The 11,255-nt window shown below is 32.2% G+C and overlaps 1 protein-coding gene across 1 annotated transcript in view; it reads left to right on the top strand.

Annotated features, from left to right (window-relative positions):
* The first annotated feature begins 7,476 nt into the window (after window positions 1-7,476).
* The window catches only part of LOC106467843 (thymosin beta-like), a 36,313-nt gene continuing 32,534 nt past the window's right edge, over window positions 7,477-11,255 (top strand). The window contains exon 1 of the mRNA XM_013928224.2: window positions 7,477-7,561. The gene's annotated coding sequence lies outside the window, so the exon portion shown is untranslated. The remainder of the gene's footprint in view (window positions 7,562-11,255) is intronic.

Below are 11,255 nucleotides of genomic sequence, written 5' to 3' on the forward strand. Positions count from 1 at the left end.
ATAATTTTGATTTGCCGACTAGAGGGAGGGAAGACAACCGGCTGGTAGCACCAACTGTCAGCTCTTGGGCTACTCTTTTACCATCGAATAGTGGGAATGAACGTCCATTATAACATCACCACAGTTGAAGGAGCGTGTATTTCCTGTGTCATGTTTCGGTCCCGCAAGTCGAATTCCTTAACTTCCTTGCTATGCTTGCCTGATCTGATCATATAAATATTTTGCGTCAAAAAAGGTTGTCACATGTCTTTCCCAAAGGCAATACATTTTCGGTGGCATCGCACCTACGTAAGCCAAACAAAGTCAAAATGTAATACTGATACTTTCCGTTTCACCGCGACTTTATATCGGCCGTGGTTGTTACGTAACTTGCTGGTTTACATATTCCAAGTCGTTTTGATATAACGTACTCAACTCTCTGTATATTAAGACTGTATTGCAATGTCTGTTCTCTGTCATGTAGTTTCAACAATATGAAATGAATAGGTTTAGAGTTACTTATCTTTGTTGCTCAAGAGGTTAAAACAGTTTTCACAATTTTACAGTTTCTTTCTTTGTTGTTCACGTAGTTTAAACAGGATGACTCGAGTTTATACTTATCTGTCTCTCTTGTTCAAGTAGTTCATATTGTTTTTAATGGGATAACATTTTAGCCTTCTTGTTCACCTAAACTATTCTGGTTAACAGGTAGCTTTCTTTATTGCTCAAGTAATTTAATTTAAATAGTTCTACACAAGCTTACCGCTGTCTTTGTTCACGTATTTTTAAACAATATGAGGCTAGAAAATGTGGTAAAACAATATTATAAAGCAACATAAGCCAAATGAGTTATTTCTTCATGATTCGACAAATTCAGCGTCATATAAAACCTTTTACATGACTACTAACGTCTTGGACAAATGTAAAGTATATTTAAAACCAACAAAATGGCACCGCTGCAACCTATTGTTACACAAACTTAAGTTTTCGTCCCTTTTAAACACATATTTTGAAATTATTTATGAACCAAACTGTTTGTGGATCCATGGCTTTGTTGGATTTAGGAACTCTAATAACATGGAAGTTACATAACAAAGTTGAACTATTATCAATATTACAATAAATCCCCTGTGTATTTTACATATAAAGAAAATGTGGGATTTCAACCAGTTTTAATTAGCCAGTTTTTTTTTACATTTTATATTGTAACAGACGAAAATATAAAATTACTCGTTTGACGCAACATGTGGATCCCATCGGTACGTCAATCAGTACTACAACAAGTCGATAATTTTAGGGTGTAAACAGTAAGCATAGCGTAACACAACCGTATAACGTGTTTTATTTCTTAGCTTAATTTGAAAGCAAAAATGTTTTAGATAAACTTCATACACGTACATCTATTATATTTAGACTATATCCACATAAACTACGATAAAAAACGAAGAAACTGTCGAGGACGTTAAGCCTACAAAGTATTTGGTTATTAGTCTGTTTCATTAATGCTAAACCAACGATCTTATCCGCGACAGATCAAAACGTCTAGCAACATAATTGATAAGCATACAGTTGTCATGAACAAGTTGAAGCGAGAACACTTCCAAGCCACTTGATGAATTCTAGCTAAAGTAAACACTAGAACTATTGGAGAGTGATATATACGCATACATTTTCATTGTAGAAACAGATGTACTCTGAGAAATCAGCTTAAAACACTAGGAGTTCGCAGGGGTGGTCTGATTTTGTTGATTTTCGTGTTTTTTCCGTTCAAGTCTGCACTTTCTTAGTACTCATTATCCCCTAGAAAATAACAAAAATGCTATTAATTCAGAAATTATTAGTTCTCGGGACGATTCTGGAATATTCCACACTGCGATGAAAACGACTCCTTAATTTTACATTCAACATTAAAGACGGAAACAGTAATGTATAAAATTGATATACTCAATGTAGTTGATATGGGGAAGAAATTGATATACACAGTGTAGTTGATATGTGGAAGAAATTGATATACACACTGTAGTTGATATGGGGAAGAAATTAATATACAAAATGTAGTTGATATGGAGATGAAATTAATATGCACACTGTAGTTGATATGGGGAAGAAATTGATATACACACTGTAGTTGATATGTGGAAGAAATTGATATACTCAATGTAGTTGATATGTGGAAGAAATTGATATACAAAATGTAGTTGATATGGGGAATAAATTGATATATACACTGTAGTTGATATGTGGAAGAAATTGATGTACACAGTGTAGTTGATATGGAGAAGAAATTGATATACTCAGTCGTTGTGTTTGTGTCGACCACACTTACTGATCATTGTTCTGGCTATATTTACATGTATTGATCGTGAATATACCTTCAGATGTTTGTTTGTTATCTTTACGACTGGTTGTGTTTGTATCGACCACACTTACTGATCATTATTCTGACTATATTTATATATATTGCTTTTGATTATTCCTTCAGATGTTTGTTTGTTAGCTTCACGACTGGTGATTCTTGTATCGATATACGAAACACACGTTGTTCTGGTTCTACCTCAAGTGTTTGTTCCAGTAAAAACGATTGTTATTTGATTCATTTTACAGGTGTTTATACTGAATATATTTACAGAAGTTTGCTCTATATTTGGTCTCTGTACCGATAAAATTTAAGGATGTTTGGTTTAATCTCTCTGCAGATGTTTTACAGTACAAACAATAAGATTTTGTTTCTCGTCACAGATGTTTCTACCGACCACACTAACAGATATTTGTTTTAGTTCTACCTAAAGATGCTTGAAGGTCACATGGTTAGTCTACGATTCATGTGACAGATAGTTATACAGACCACACATTACAGATGTTTGTTTTCGTTACATTTGAAGATGTTTGACGGGGTTTTATTCGTTTTCGTGTGATAGATGTTTGTACACTAATATACTTATTCAATTTACAAGTGCAGAGTTTCATTAGAATAAAATGGGTGATATTTGTTTTCAAGTTATTTCAGATGTTTGTACAAACTACACTAATAAATACTTATATACGTTTTAGTTATAGATGCCCGTATATATTCAGAATAACGGCGAGTTCAGGCTCTTAAACAGGAAATCTACAAGTTTAATGCTCTGTAGAAATATTTTAACGAGTCTAAGTGAAGCAGTATGGATGGTGAATTCCTGAGTAATTATTTTAACGAGCATAAGTGAAGCAGTATGGATGGTGAATTACTGAGTAATTATTTTAACGACTATAAATGAAGCAGTATGGATGGTGAATTCCTGAGTAATTATTTTAACGAGTCTAAGTGAAGCAGTTTGGATGGTGAATTCCTGAGTAATTATTTTAACGAGCATAAGTGAAGCAGTATGGATGGTGAATTCCTGAGTAATTATTTTAACGAGTATAAATGAAGCAGTATGGATGGTGAATTACTGAGTAACTATTTTAACGAGTATAAGTGAAGCAGTATGGATGGTGAATTACTGAGTAATTACTTTAACGAGTGTAAGTGAAGCAGTATGGATGGTGAATTACTGAGTAATTACTTTAACGAGTATAAGTGAAGCAGTATGGGTGGTGAATTACTGAGTAATTATTTTAACGAGTATAAATGAAGCAGTATGGATGGTGAATTACTGAGTAATTATTTTAACGAGTATAAGTGAAGCAGTATGGATGGTGAATTACTGAGCAATTATTTTAACGAGTATAAGTGAAGCAGTATGGACGGTGAATTACTGGGTAATTATTTTAACGAGTATAAGTGAAGCAGTATGGGTGGTGAATTACTGAGCAATTATTTTAACGAATATAAGTGAAGCAGTATGGATGGTGAATTACTGAGTAATGCGTATATTCTAATAAGGACCTTTAAAAAGTTACTGAATATTTTTATTCAGTATTGTATTAAGGACTTTTAAAATTTTTCCAAAGACTTTTTGAGTCGAATTATGCTACTGTAATAAGAAGTTTTCAAAAGTCTCTAGAGACTTGATGTACCAAATTATGTTCGATTTTTTGTAGTAAAAAATTTAAAGAGTCCAAAGAGAGATTTTATGTGCCAACTTATGTTCAATATTGCAATGAGGACTTTTAAAATAGTTTTTAGTGATTTACGTTTAATACTGTAATAAGGGTTTTTAAACGATCTCTAGGGACTTTATGTAGCAAGGTTATGCCCGATATCATAATAAGAACTTATCAAATGTTTTTATAGGTTTCGTACGCCGGCTTATGTTTGCTTGTTTTTTATGTCCACATGTGTTTAATGTAGTATTAAAAATGGTAAGATTTTTACACTTTTTGCTTCGTTGGGACATACATCTGTATCCTAATTCATTCTTAAAGTAGAGTCTGCAGGCTTACGACGCTAAAAATCGGGTTGTGATGCCCATTTTGGGCAGAGCACAGATAGCCCATTGTGTAGATTGCGCTTAAACAAACTCGACGTCTTATGTCTATGATTTCTTGTTTATTTAAAGAGAAAATTTGTAAACGTTTTCTTTCTTGTTAATGTTACTTTATTTTAGTGTAGGTAGTGCCATCTATTAGCAGTTAGTAAACGCATAAGAAACCTTTCAGTCGACAAAAATAGATCATGTTTGAAAGTACTAATGATTAATCACATACATATTTTCCTTAATTTTTAATATAATTTCTGGTTACCAAAGTTAGCAAGTTTTCTAGACCTTCTGTTGTTATTAGTTAGACAATACGTTAGTGTTTTGTTTACAAATAAACCGTAACAATAAACGTGTATGGTTTATTCGCGTTGGTACCGATGCTATGGGAAATGAAAAATTATAGTTATGACCACGTGAATTTGGTAAACACAAGCCATATTTTTCTACACTTTAATCTATCTAACATTTAGATTTAAGAGTTTTATCCATTGTAATAAATAGAAACTAGGATGTAAATAATATTTATTCCGAACTACAAAACAAGGAGACGGATCTTTAATTTTCCGTGGTTAAAAATATCACATTTAAAAAATAGGAACTATATTTATGTCTGTTTTACATTGTGAAATAGTAAAAAAGGGGGAATTTGCGGAACAATAAATATTTACTTTTAAACTTATTTAATGCCTCAAGTAATTTCTACAATTTGTATTTGACACAAACTGACTTCTGGCATATATTAATTCATAACTATTAAAACTCAATTAAACATATCTGTTCACCATTTAATCGTACAACTCTCAAACGTCTTAAAGGACCCGAAAAATTATTAATTTGTAAATTAATGTGTGTCTGGTGTATGTAATAAAAATCATTGTATGTCAGTTGGTTTGTTTCTCAATTTTACTGAATTCATAATCAATCTCATCATAGTTTGAGGTTGTAATATTAGAATAAACAAAGTAATAATAATTTATCCTTCAGTTCAGTGGCAGTGCTCATGTGAAAATTAATTACTCTCGTTACGTGAAAAACTAATAAAAAAAAAGGTCACAAATCTGAACATTCATTCAGTTTAAAGAGTTTAAAATACCCGCGCTCAGCTGCGGGACTCCATCATGATTCATAGAGACCCCAATATACCAATCAAGCTCCTCCATTATTCCCAATTACTTCTATATGTACCTCAATATGGGGTCCGTACCCAAAAAAAAACAGCACGTTATGAAATCTGCCTGTGACTTTTTGCTTTGCATATTCAAAATAGTTTTAACATAACGTACTCAAACTTCTATATCCATAAGCAAATCCAGTGTGGACAATGTGCTAACTAATTAAAGACGGTACGCTCTGAAGAGGAATATTGCTTTAACCAAGATTGTTTTTATGTCAATAAAGATTGTAGATTTGAGCATTATTGTATAACATCTCTCTCTTTCTGTTGGACTTAGTTAGAGTCAAGAAAAGACAAACCCATATTTGGTAATATAGCATTCAACAGATCCTTTGTTGCTGAGGTCCCTACTCGTTTACTCGGAAAAAAATCGGTGTACCTGAGAATACCAAATGATCAAACACAACATAATTTTAGAAAGGCAAAAACAGATTTCCACTTCAAAAACACCAATTATATGACAAAAAAATTAAACTCTTAAAAAACAAATTCACAAGCTACTTTGAATGCCCAACCAGTGATTAGAAAAATAACAATCTAAAAGTAAAAAATAACATCGTCTAAGTCTTTTTAGAGAAACCCCAATCTAAAAATATTCCAATATTAAGTAATTTAGAAAGTTTTTGGATTAGTATTTATATTAGTTTTCAGAAAGCTGAACTAAACTCAAAAACAGGGAAAAGGACAAGCATTGAGCTAGATTACATAATAACTCCAGTGATCACCCTGACCATTTTAAATTTGTAGCCACAGATTTTTGGGCAACAAATTAATATTCAGACCTAGCGCGCGATTGAAACATGAGCCGAACGAATCATCAAAACTTAAAGAAAGCGTGCATCAAATTATCTAATTATTTTTCTTAATAAAAAGTATAACAAATCTGTATTCATTTCAGTTTTTGAATTCATTGTTCATTTTTATAGAAGATGAGTAATAAAGTTTTATTAATTCCATTAACCAAATAAAACTTATGTTTGTTTGTAGTTAAACACAAAACTACGTAAAGGGCTATCGGTGCTCTGCCCACCACGGATGTCGAAACCCTGTTTCTAGCGTCGTAAGTCCGCAGACATACCGCCCTGTCACTGGGGGGCTAAAATTTATAAATACTATCTGAAATACATCTTATTAAACAAACGTGTACTTTATTCTCTTCTTGAGTGTATGAAAAGTCAGTTGTAACTTGAGTTTGAAGTAAAATAACATAAACTGTTTCATTTGTAACTTTGTTGAACTCCTTACGAGTTAATTCCAATTCTATAGTTTTCCAGTCAAGTTTTTTGGTAACTTCAAAAAAGTATTTGTAGTCCGACATGACAGGAGATCAGCTGTCTTTGATGTCTGTAGTAATTAAACTCACATTAATAAAATTCTCGATTGTTTGAGGAAAACAAACAGTTCACGTTTCCTGAGCATACGACAACCTCTTACTGGTAAGTTACGCTAACTAAGTTGACGTTCGATTTATTTGATTGGATAAATAGATAATAATAAAAACTTGGTATGTTTACACAATAGACCATAATGGGGATAGCGTTAACTACAACTAGTAAAACAAAAGTGTTAATCTGTTATTAATGTAAAAATCACATATCAATTACAAGAACCGTTACAGCAATAAAACTTTAAAGCATGACGAGTGGAATTTCCAATGGTTTAATATCACGTACTTGTCACATATATATAGTGGACGATTGTATTGATTATAAGACCAGCGATAAAAGCGATAGGTAAACAAAAATAATGTATTCGAAATTTCGAGCTATATTTTGGGAAAAAAAATCACCATTTCTCTCGTCGACTGTTTGGAATAATCGCAAATTTCGACTGACGGAGTGAACATTGAGCTCTTTGTAGAATTAAAAATCGATCCGAACTGCAAAAACATATTTCTCCAATTCTGATGACAGTGTAGATGGCGTTACTTGCACAGTCAAAATAAAACTCTAGATATTAAGGGTGTTGTCTAACTTGCTCGAATAAGCGTTGGAATTTGGTACTGGTAAGTGATGTTTCGTTTTTAGGGCATTTTACAGAGACTATATTTATGAAATTAAACCAAATATTTTTGTTTTAATTCTCTTTGCTGAATATTGAGCTCTATAACAAGTGAACTAACGCAGTGCTAATGCATCAATGATATTGTACTACTTGTCAGTATACTGGCACCTGATAAACTTGTGCCGGTAAGACAGTGTTGGACATAAGCGTTCGCGTGTGCTATTGTCAATATTAATTGTAATTATCCAATAAGTCGTGTGACTAATTAAGAAACTGAGATAAATAATTGTGTGTATCATTGTATGTGCATGCACTCATGGTCAATACGTGTAGGTGAGACTGAGATGTATTAAATTTTGTTACAGTTTACGTTTGGTTGGCTGTAAAAGTATAATATACATGCATACATACATATACATTATTATACCTGTAATTTATATAGCACTGTAACTTGTAAGTTGTATGATAAAAAAATTGTCCGTGTTTTCGTTAGTTAACTTTAACTAATTTTAGGGACTTAAGGTTAGTATGTATGTTTATCATTTTGTAGAATCAGGTCCACATTTGGCAACAATTTTAAAAGACAGATCATTTGTAGTTGTATATGTATTTAGTATCTTAAATCTAAAATATTAAGAAAGACGAATAACAACAATTTGTTTACACATTAACATTTGGTTTAAATAATATATATATATTCAAGTTAACCTGAAAAAAATCCAGCCCTTAACTGATTAACTCTAATTTCTTTGTACAAATTGGTCTTTCAAGTTTCAAACATCCACTCCTGAGAAAATCAAAATCTTAGGCCCACCCTTTATTTTTCAGGAAATCAATTTTCCTCTTAAACACCTGTAAAGTGCTGGCCATTATTACTTGTGAGTACTACTGACAATAACTAATTCCATAAGTCAATCACCATTTTAGGAAAATAAAACAGTTTGAAATGGAGCCAGGCCTTCCTTCTTTTTTTTTTTCAAATCTTAAACTTGTACTACTATCTTTAGAATATCTTCTAAGAAATCAAATCTTGTAAATTTCAATAAGATCACCCTTTACCCATTCTATCTCAAGAAAATATAAGATTGTAACGTGTCGATATAACAGTAGCTTTCCTCAGAACTCTTTCCAAGAAGTCAGTATCATTTCTTGAATAAGACAACCAAAACCATACACAGTATTCCAAATGAGGCCTAACTAGTGATTTATATTGTGGTAATTACATCTTTTAAGTTGTAATAAGTATGTCTATAAATACACCCTAAAACTATTAGCAACAGAGCACTGCATAAATGACTTGAGTGATTTATCCACCATTATGACAAAATCCTTTTCTTCAATCACACTACATAGAGGGTTCCAATTTATATTAAACGTGATCCAAATTATGATAACCCAGATGCATTTCCTTGCACTTACTATGATTATAGGCCGTTTGCCAAATACTTGTTCGAGTTACCAATTGATACAAGTCATTCTGTAGTACCTCAACATAGCCAGAAAGGTTGAAGAGTTTAATGTTATCAGCAAACTACAAATTATACCCCTATCAATATCATTAATGTAAATAAGCAAAAGCCCAAGCAGTGATCCCTGAGGCACTCTACTAGCAACTGAGGTATAGTTGGAGTGGATTCTATTAATAACAATCTGTTGCTTTCTGCCATTCTATAGACTGGACTTTATCCAATCAATACCAATGTAATTTTCTTAGCTAATCTTTTGTGTGGTACCTTATTATAATTTTTTGAAAATCTAAGTATTCTAGGACCATACCCTTTCCATTATCCTGACAACAAGTAACATCCTTGAAAAAAGCTAACAGACTAGTAAAGCAAGATATCTCTTTGTTAAATCCCTGATGGCTTTCATTTATATCATATTGCACAGTTCTCATTAAATGATTTTGTAAAGCTTCTTTTGTCAGACTCTAGAATTACCACTACAAGAGTAATACTAACTGGATTATAATTTACAGGTCAATTCTTATCAGCCCATTTTAAAAGTAGGAGAAAGATTAGCAACTCTCGTATTCTCAGGCACCTGCCCTGACCTAACAAAAGTGAAGAAGAGAGGCCCTGGTATTTTATCAGTTTTTAATCTAATAGTCTTTCTAATATCTAATCGATTTAAGTCAGTTACATTATTTCCCACAAAATGTCCAGGGCCAGGAATATTGCATATATCTTCTCTTACAAATACAAAAGAAAATTTTTAAAAGCTCGCCCATCTCATAACCATCAACATAAACCTTGCCATCAGAATCCTTTAGGGGCCCAATCCCCATTTTAATATTTGACCTTCATCATACTTTTAAAAATCATTGCTGTTAGTTTGAACAATATCAACCAACTGTATCTCATAATCCATTCTGAAAATATAATTTCTTTTGTAAACAAAATTGTAGCTTTCCTGTAGTTCTGGAAATCTTCCAACTCATCATATACTTATGTATCACTGATTTTCTCTTATATCTTAAGTAAGCCAATTAGAAACATGCCTCTCTTGAATGAAAAGTAATTTATCTTTAGAACTTTCCTAAGCCTGTCCCACATCACCTTTTAACTCATTATTCCAATTAAACAATGATAAAACTTGTCTCATGGCCTCAAAATTGGTTTTCTGAAAATTAAGATTAGCATTTCATGTGCTTTTATCTCAACATGTAACAAGCCATCAAACCTAAATATGCAGGCCTTACTGTATGGCTTTTAATTAATGTCAAAATATTTTCATGTATGCGTGAATATATTTTGTCTACTTTCTTAAATTGTAAACCATTCTAAGATTTTCAAATGTCTATAGTTTACTTGTTCACTACATTTTAAATTATCTATTAAAATAAGTATAAGTCATATACTTAGAACCAAAACAGACTAATAATCGAAAAAGTATTTGTATAGATCAGCAGTTTTTAATCAATTGGGCCCTTCCCCTGAACTAGGGGAGGTACCAGCTGCATGTTAATTTCCTTTTAAAAGAAAGGCTTGATGATTTGGAGAGAAAAAGAGTTAAAGTACCCCCCCTCCCCCCAAAAAAAATTAACTTTCTTATCTTGCCAGGTTACATGCATGCATTGCTTTTGTTGCACAATTTCACATATCATAAACCATGAGAAGGCACATTGAAAAAAGTATGTTTTTCATTGCTAAATTAGGGACGGCTATCGCAAATAGCCTTTGTGTAAGTTTGCATGAAATTCAAATCAAACCTAACTCAGTTTTTTATTTATCTTGTTTGCTGTCTTTTTTATGCTCACCTATGGGCAAAGGATTACTTGATATAGTGGCCTTATACATTGTAGTGATAATAAACATAGCTAGTAGCTAGCTGATGAGATTCATGATGATTTATTGTAGCTATTGGCTATTTGATCGCATTAGTTTGAGATGTAAAATGTTAAGCTTCAGCTGGAGATTGTGATGGAGATTTGTTTGAGAATATAGTGAACATTTATAGTTTGTGTAACTAAATTCTCTATATATAATGCTAGCAATGGGCAAATATATGCCAAGACTAAGTCACAACTCCCACTAAGCATGTATAAAAAAATATTACCAGTAGAAAAGCAGCCATTTTCAAGTAAAACATATACGTCTAAAACCACTTTAAATAAACCCTTGTGACTTTTAAAATAATTATCCTACCAATGTCTGTAATAAAATTTAATATTATGTGTATTGATTTTTTTGCTC

Source organism: Limulus polyphemus, unplaced genomic scaffold (genome assembly GCF_000517525.1).
Source record: "Limulus polyphemus unplaced genomic scaffold, Limulus_polyphemus-2.1.2 Scaffold83, whole genome shotgun sequence".
In the NCBI taxonomy this organism is placed as follows: Eukaryota; Metazoa; Arthropoda; class Merostomata; order Xiphosura; family Limulidae; genus Limulus; species Limulus polyphemus.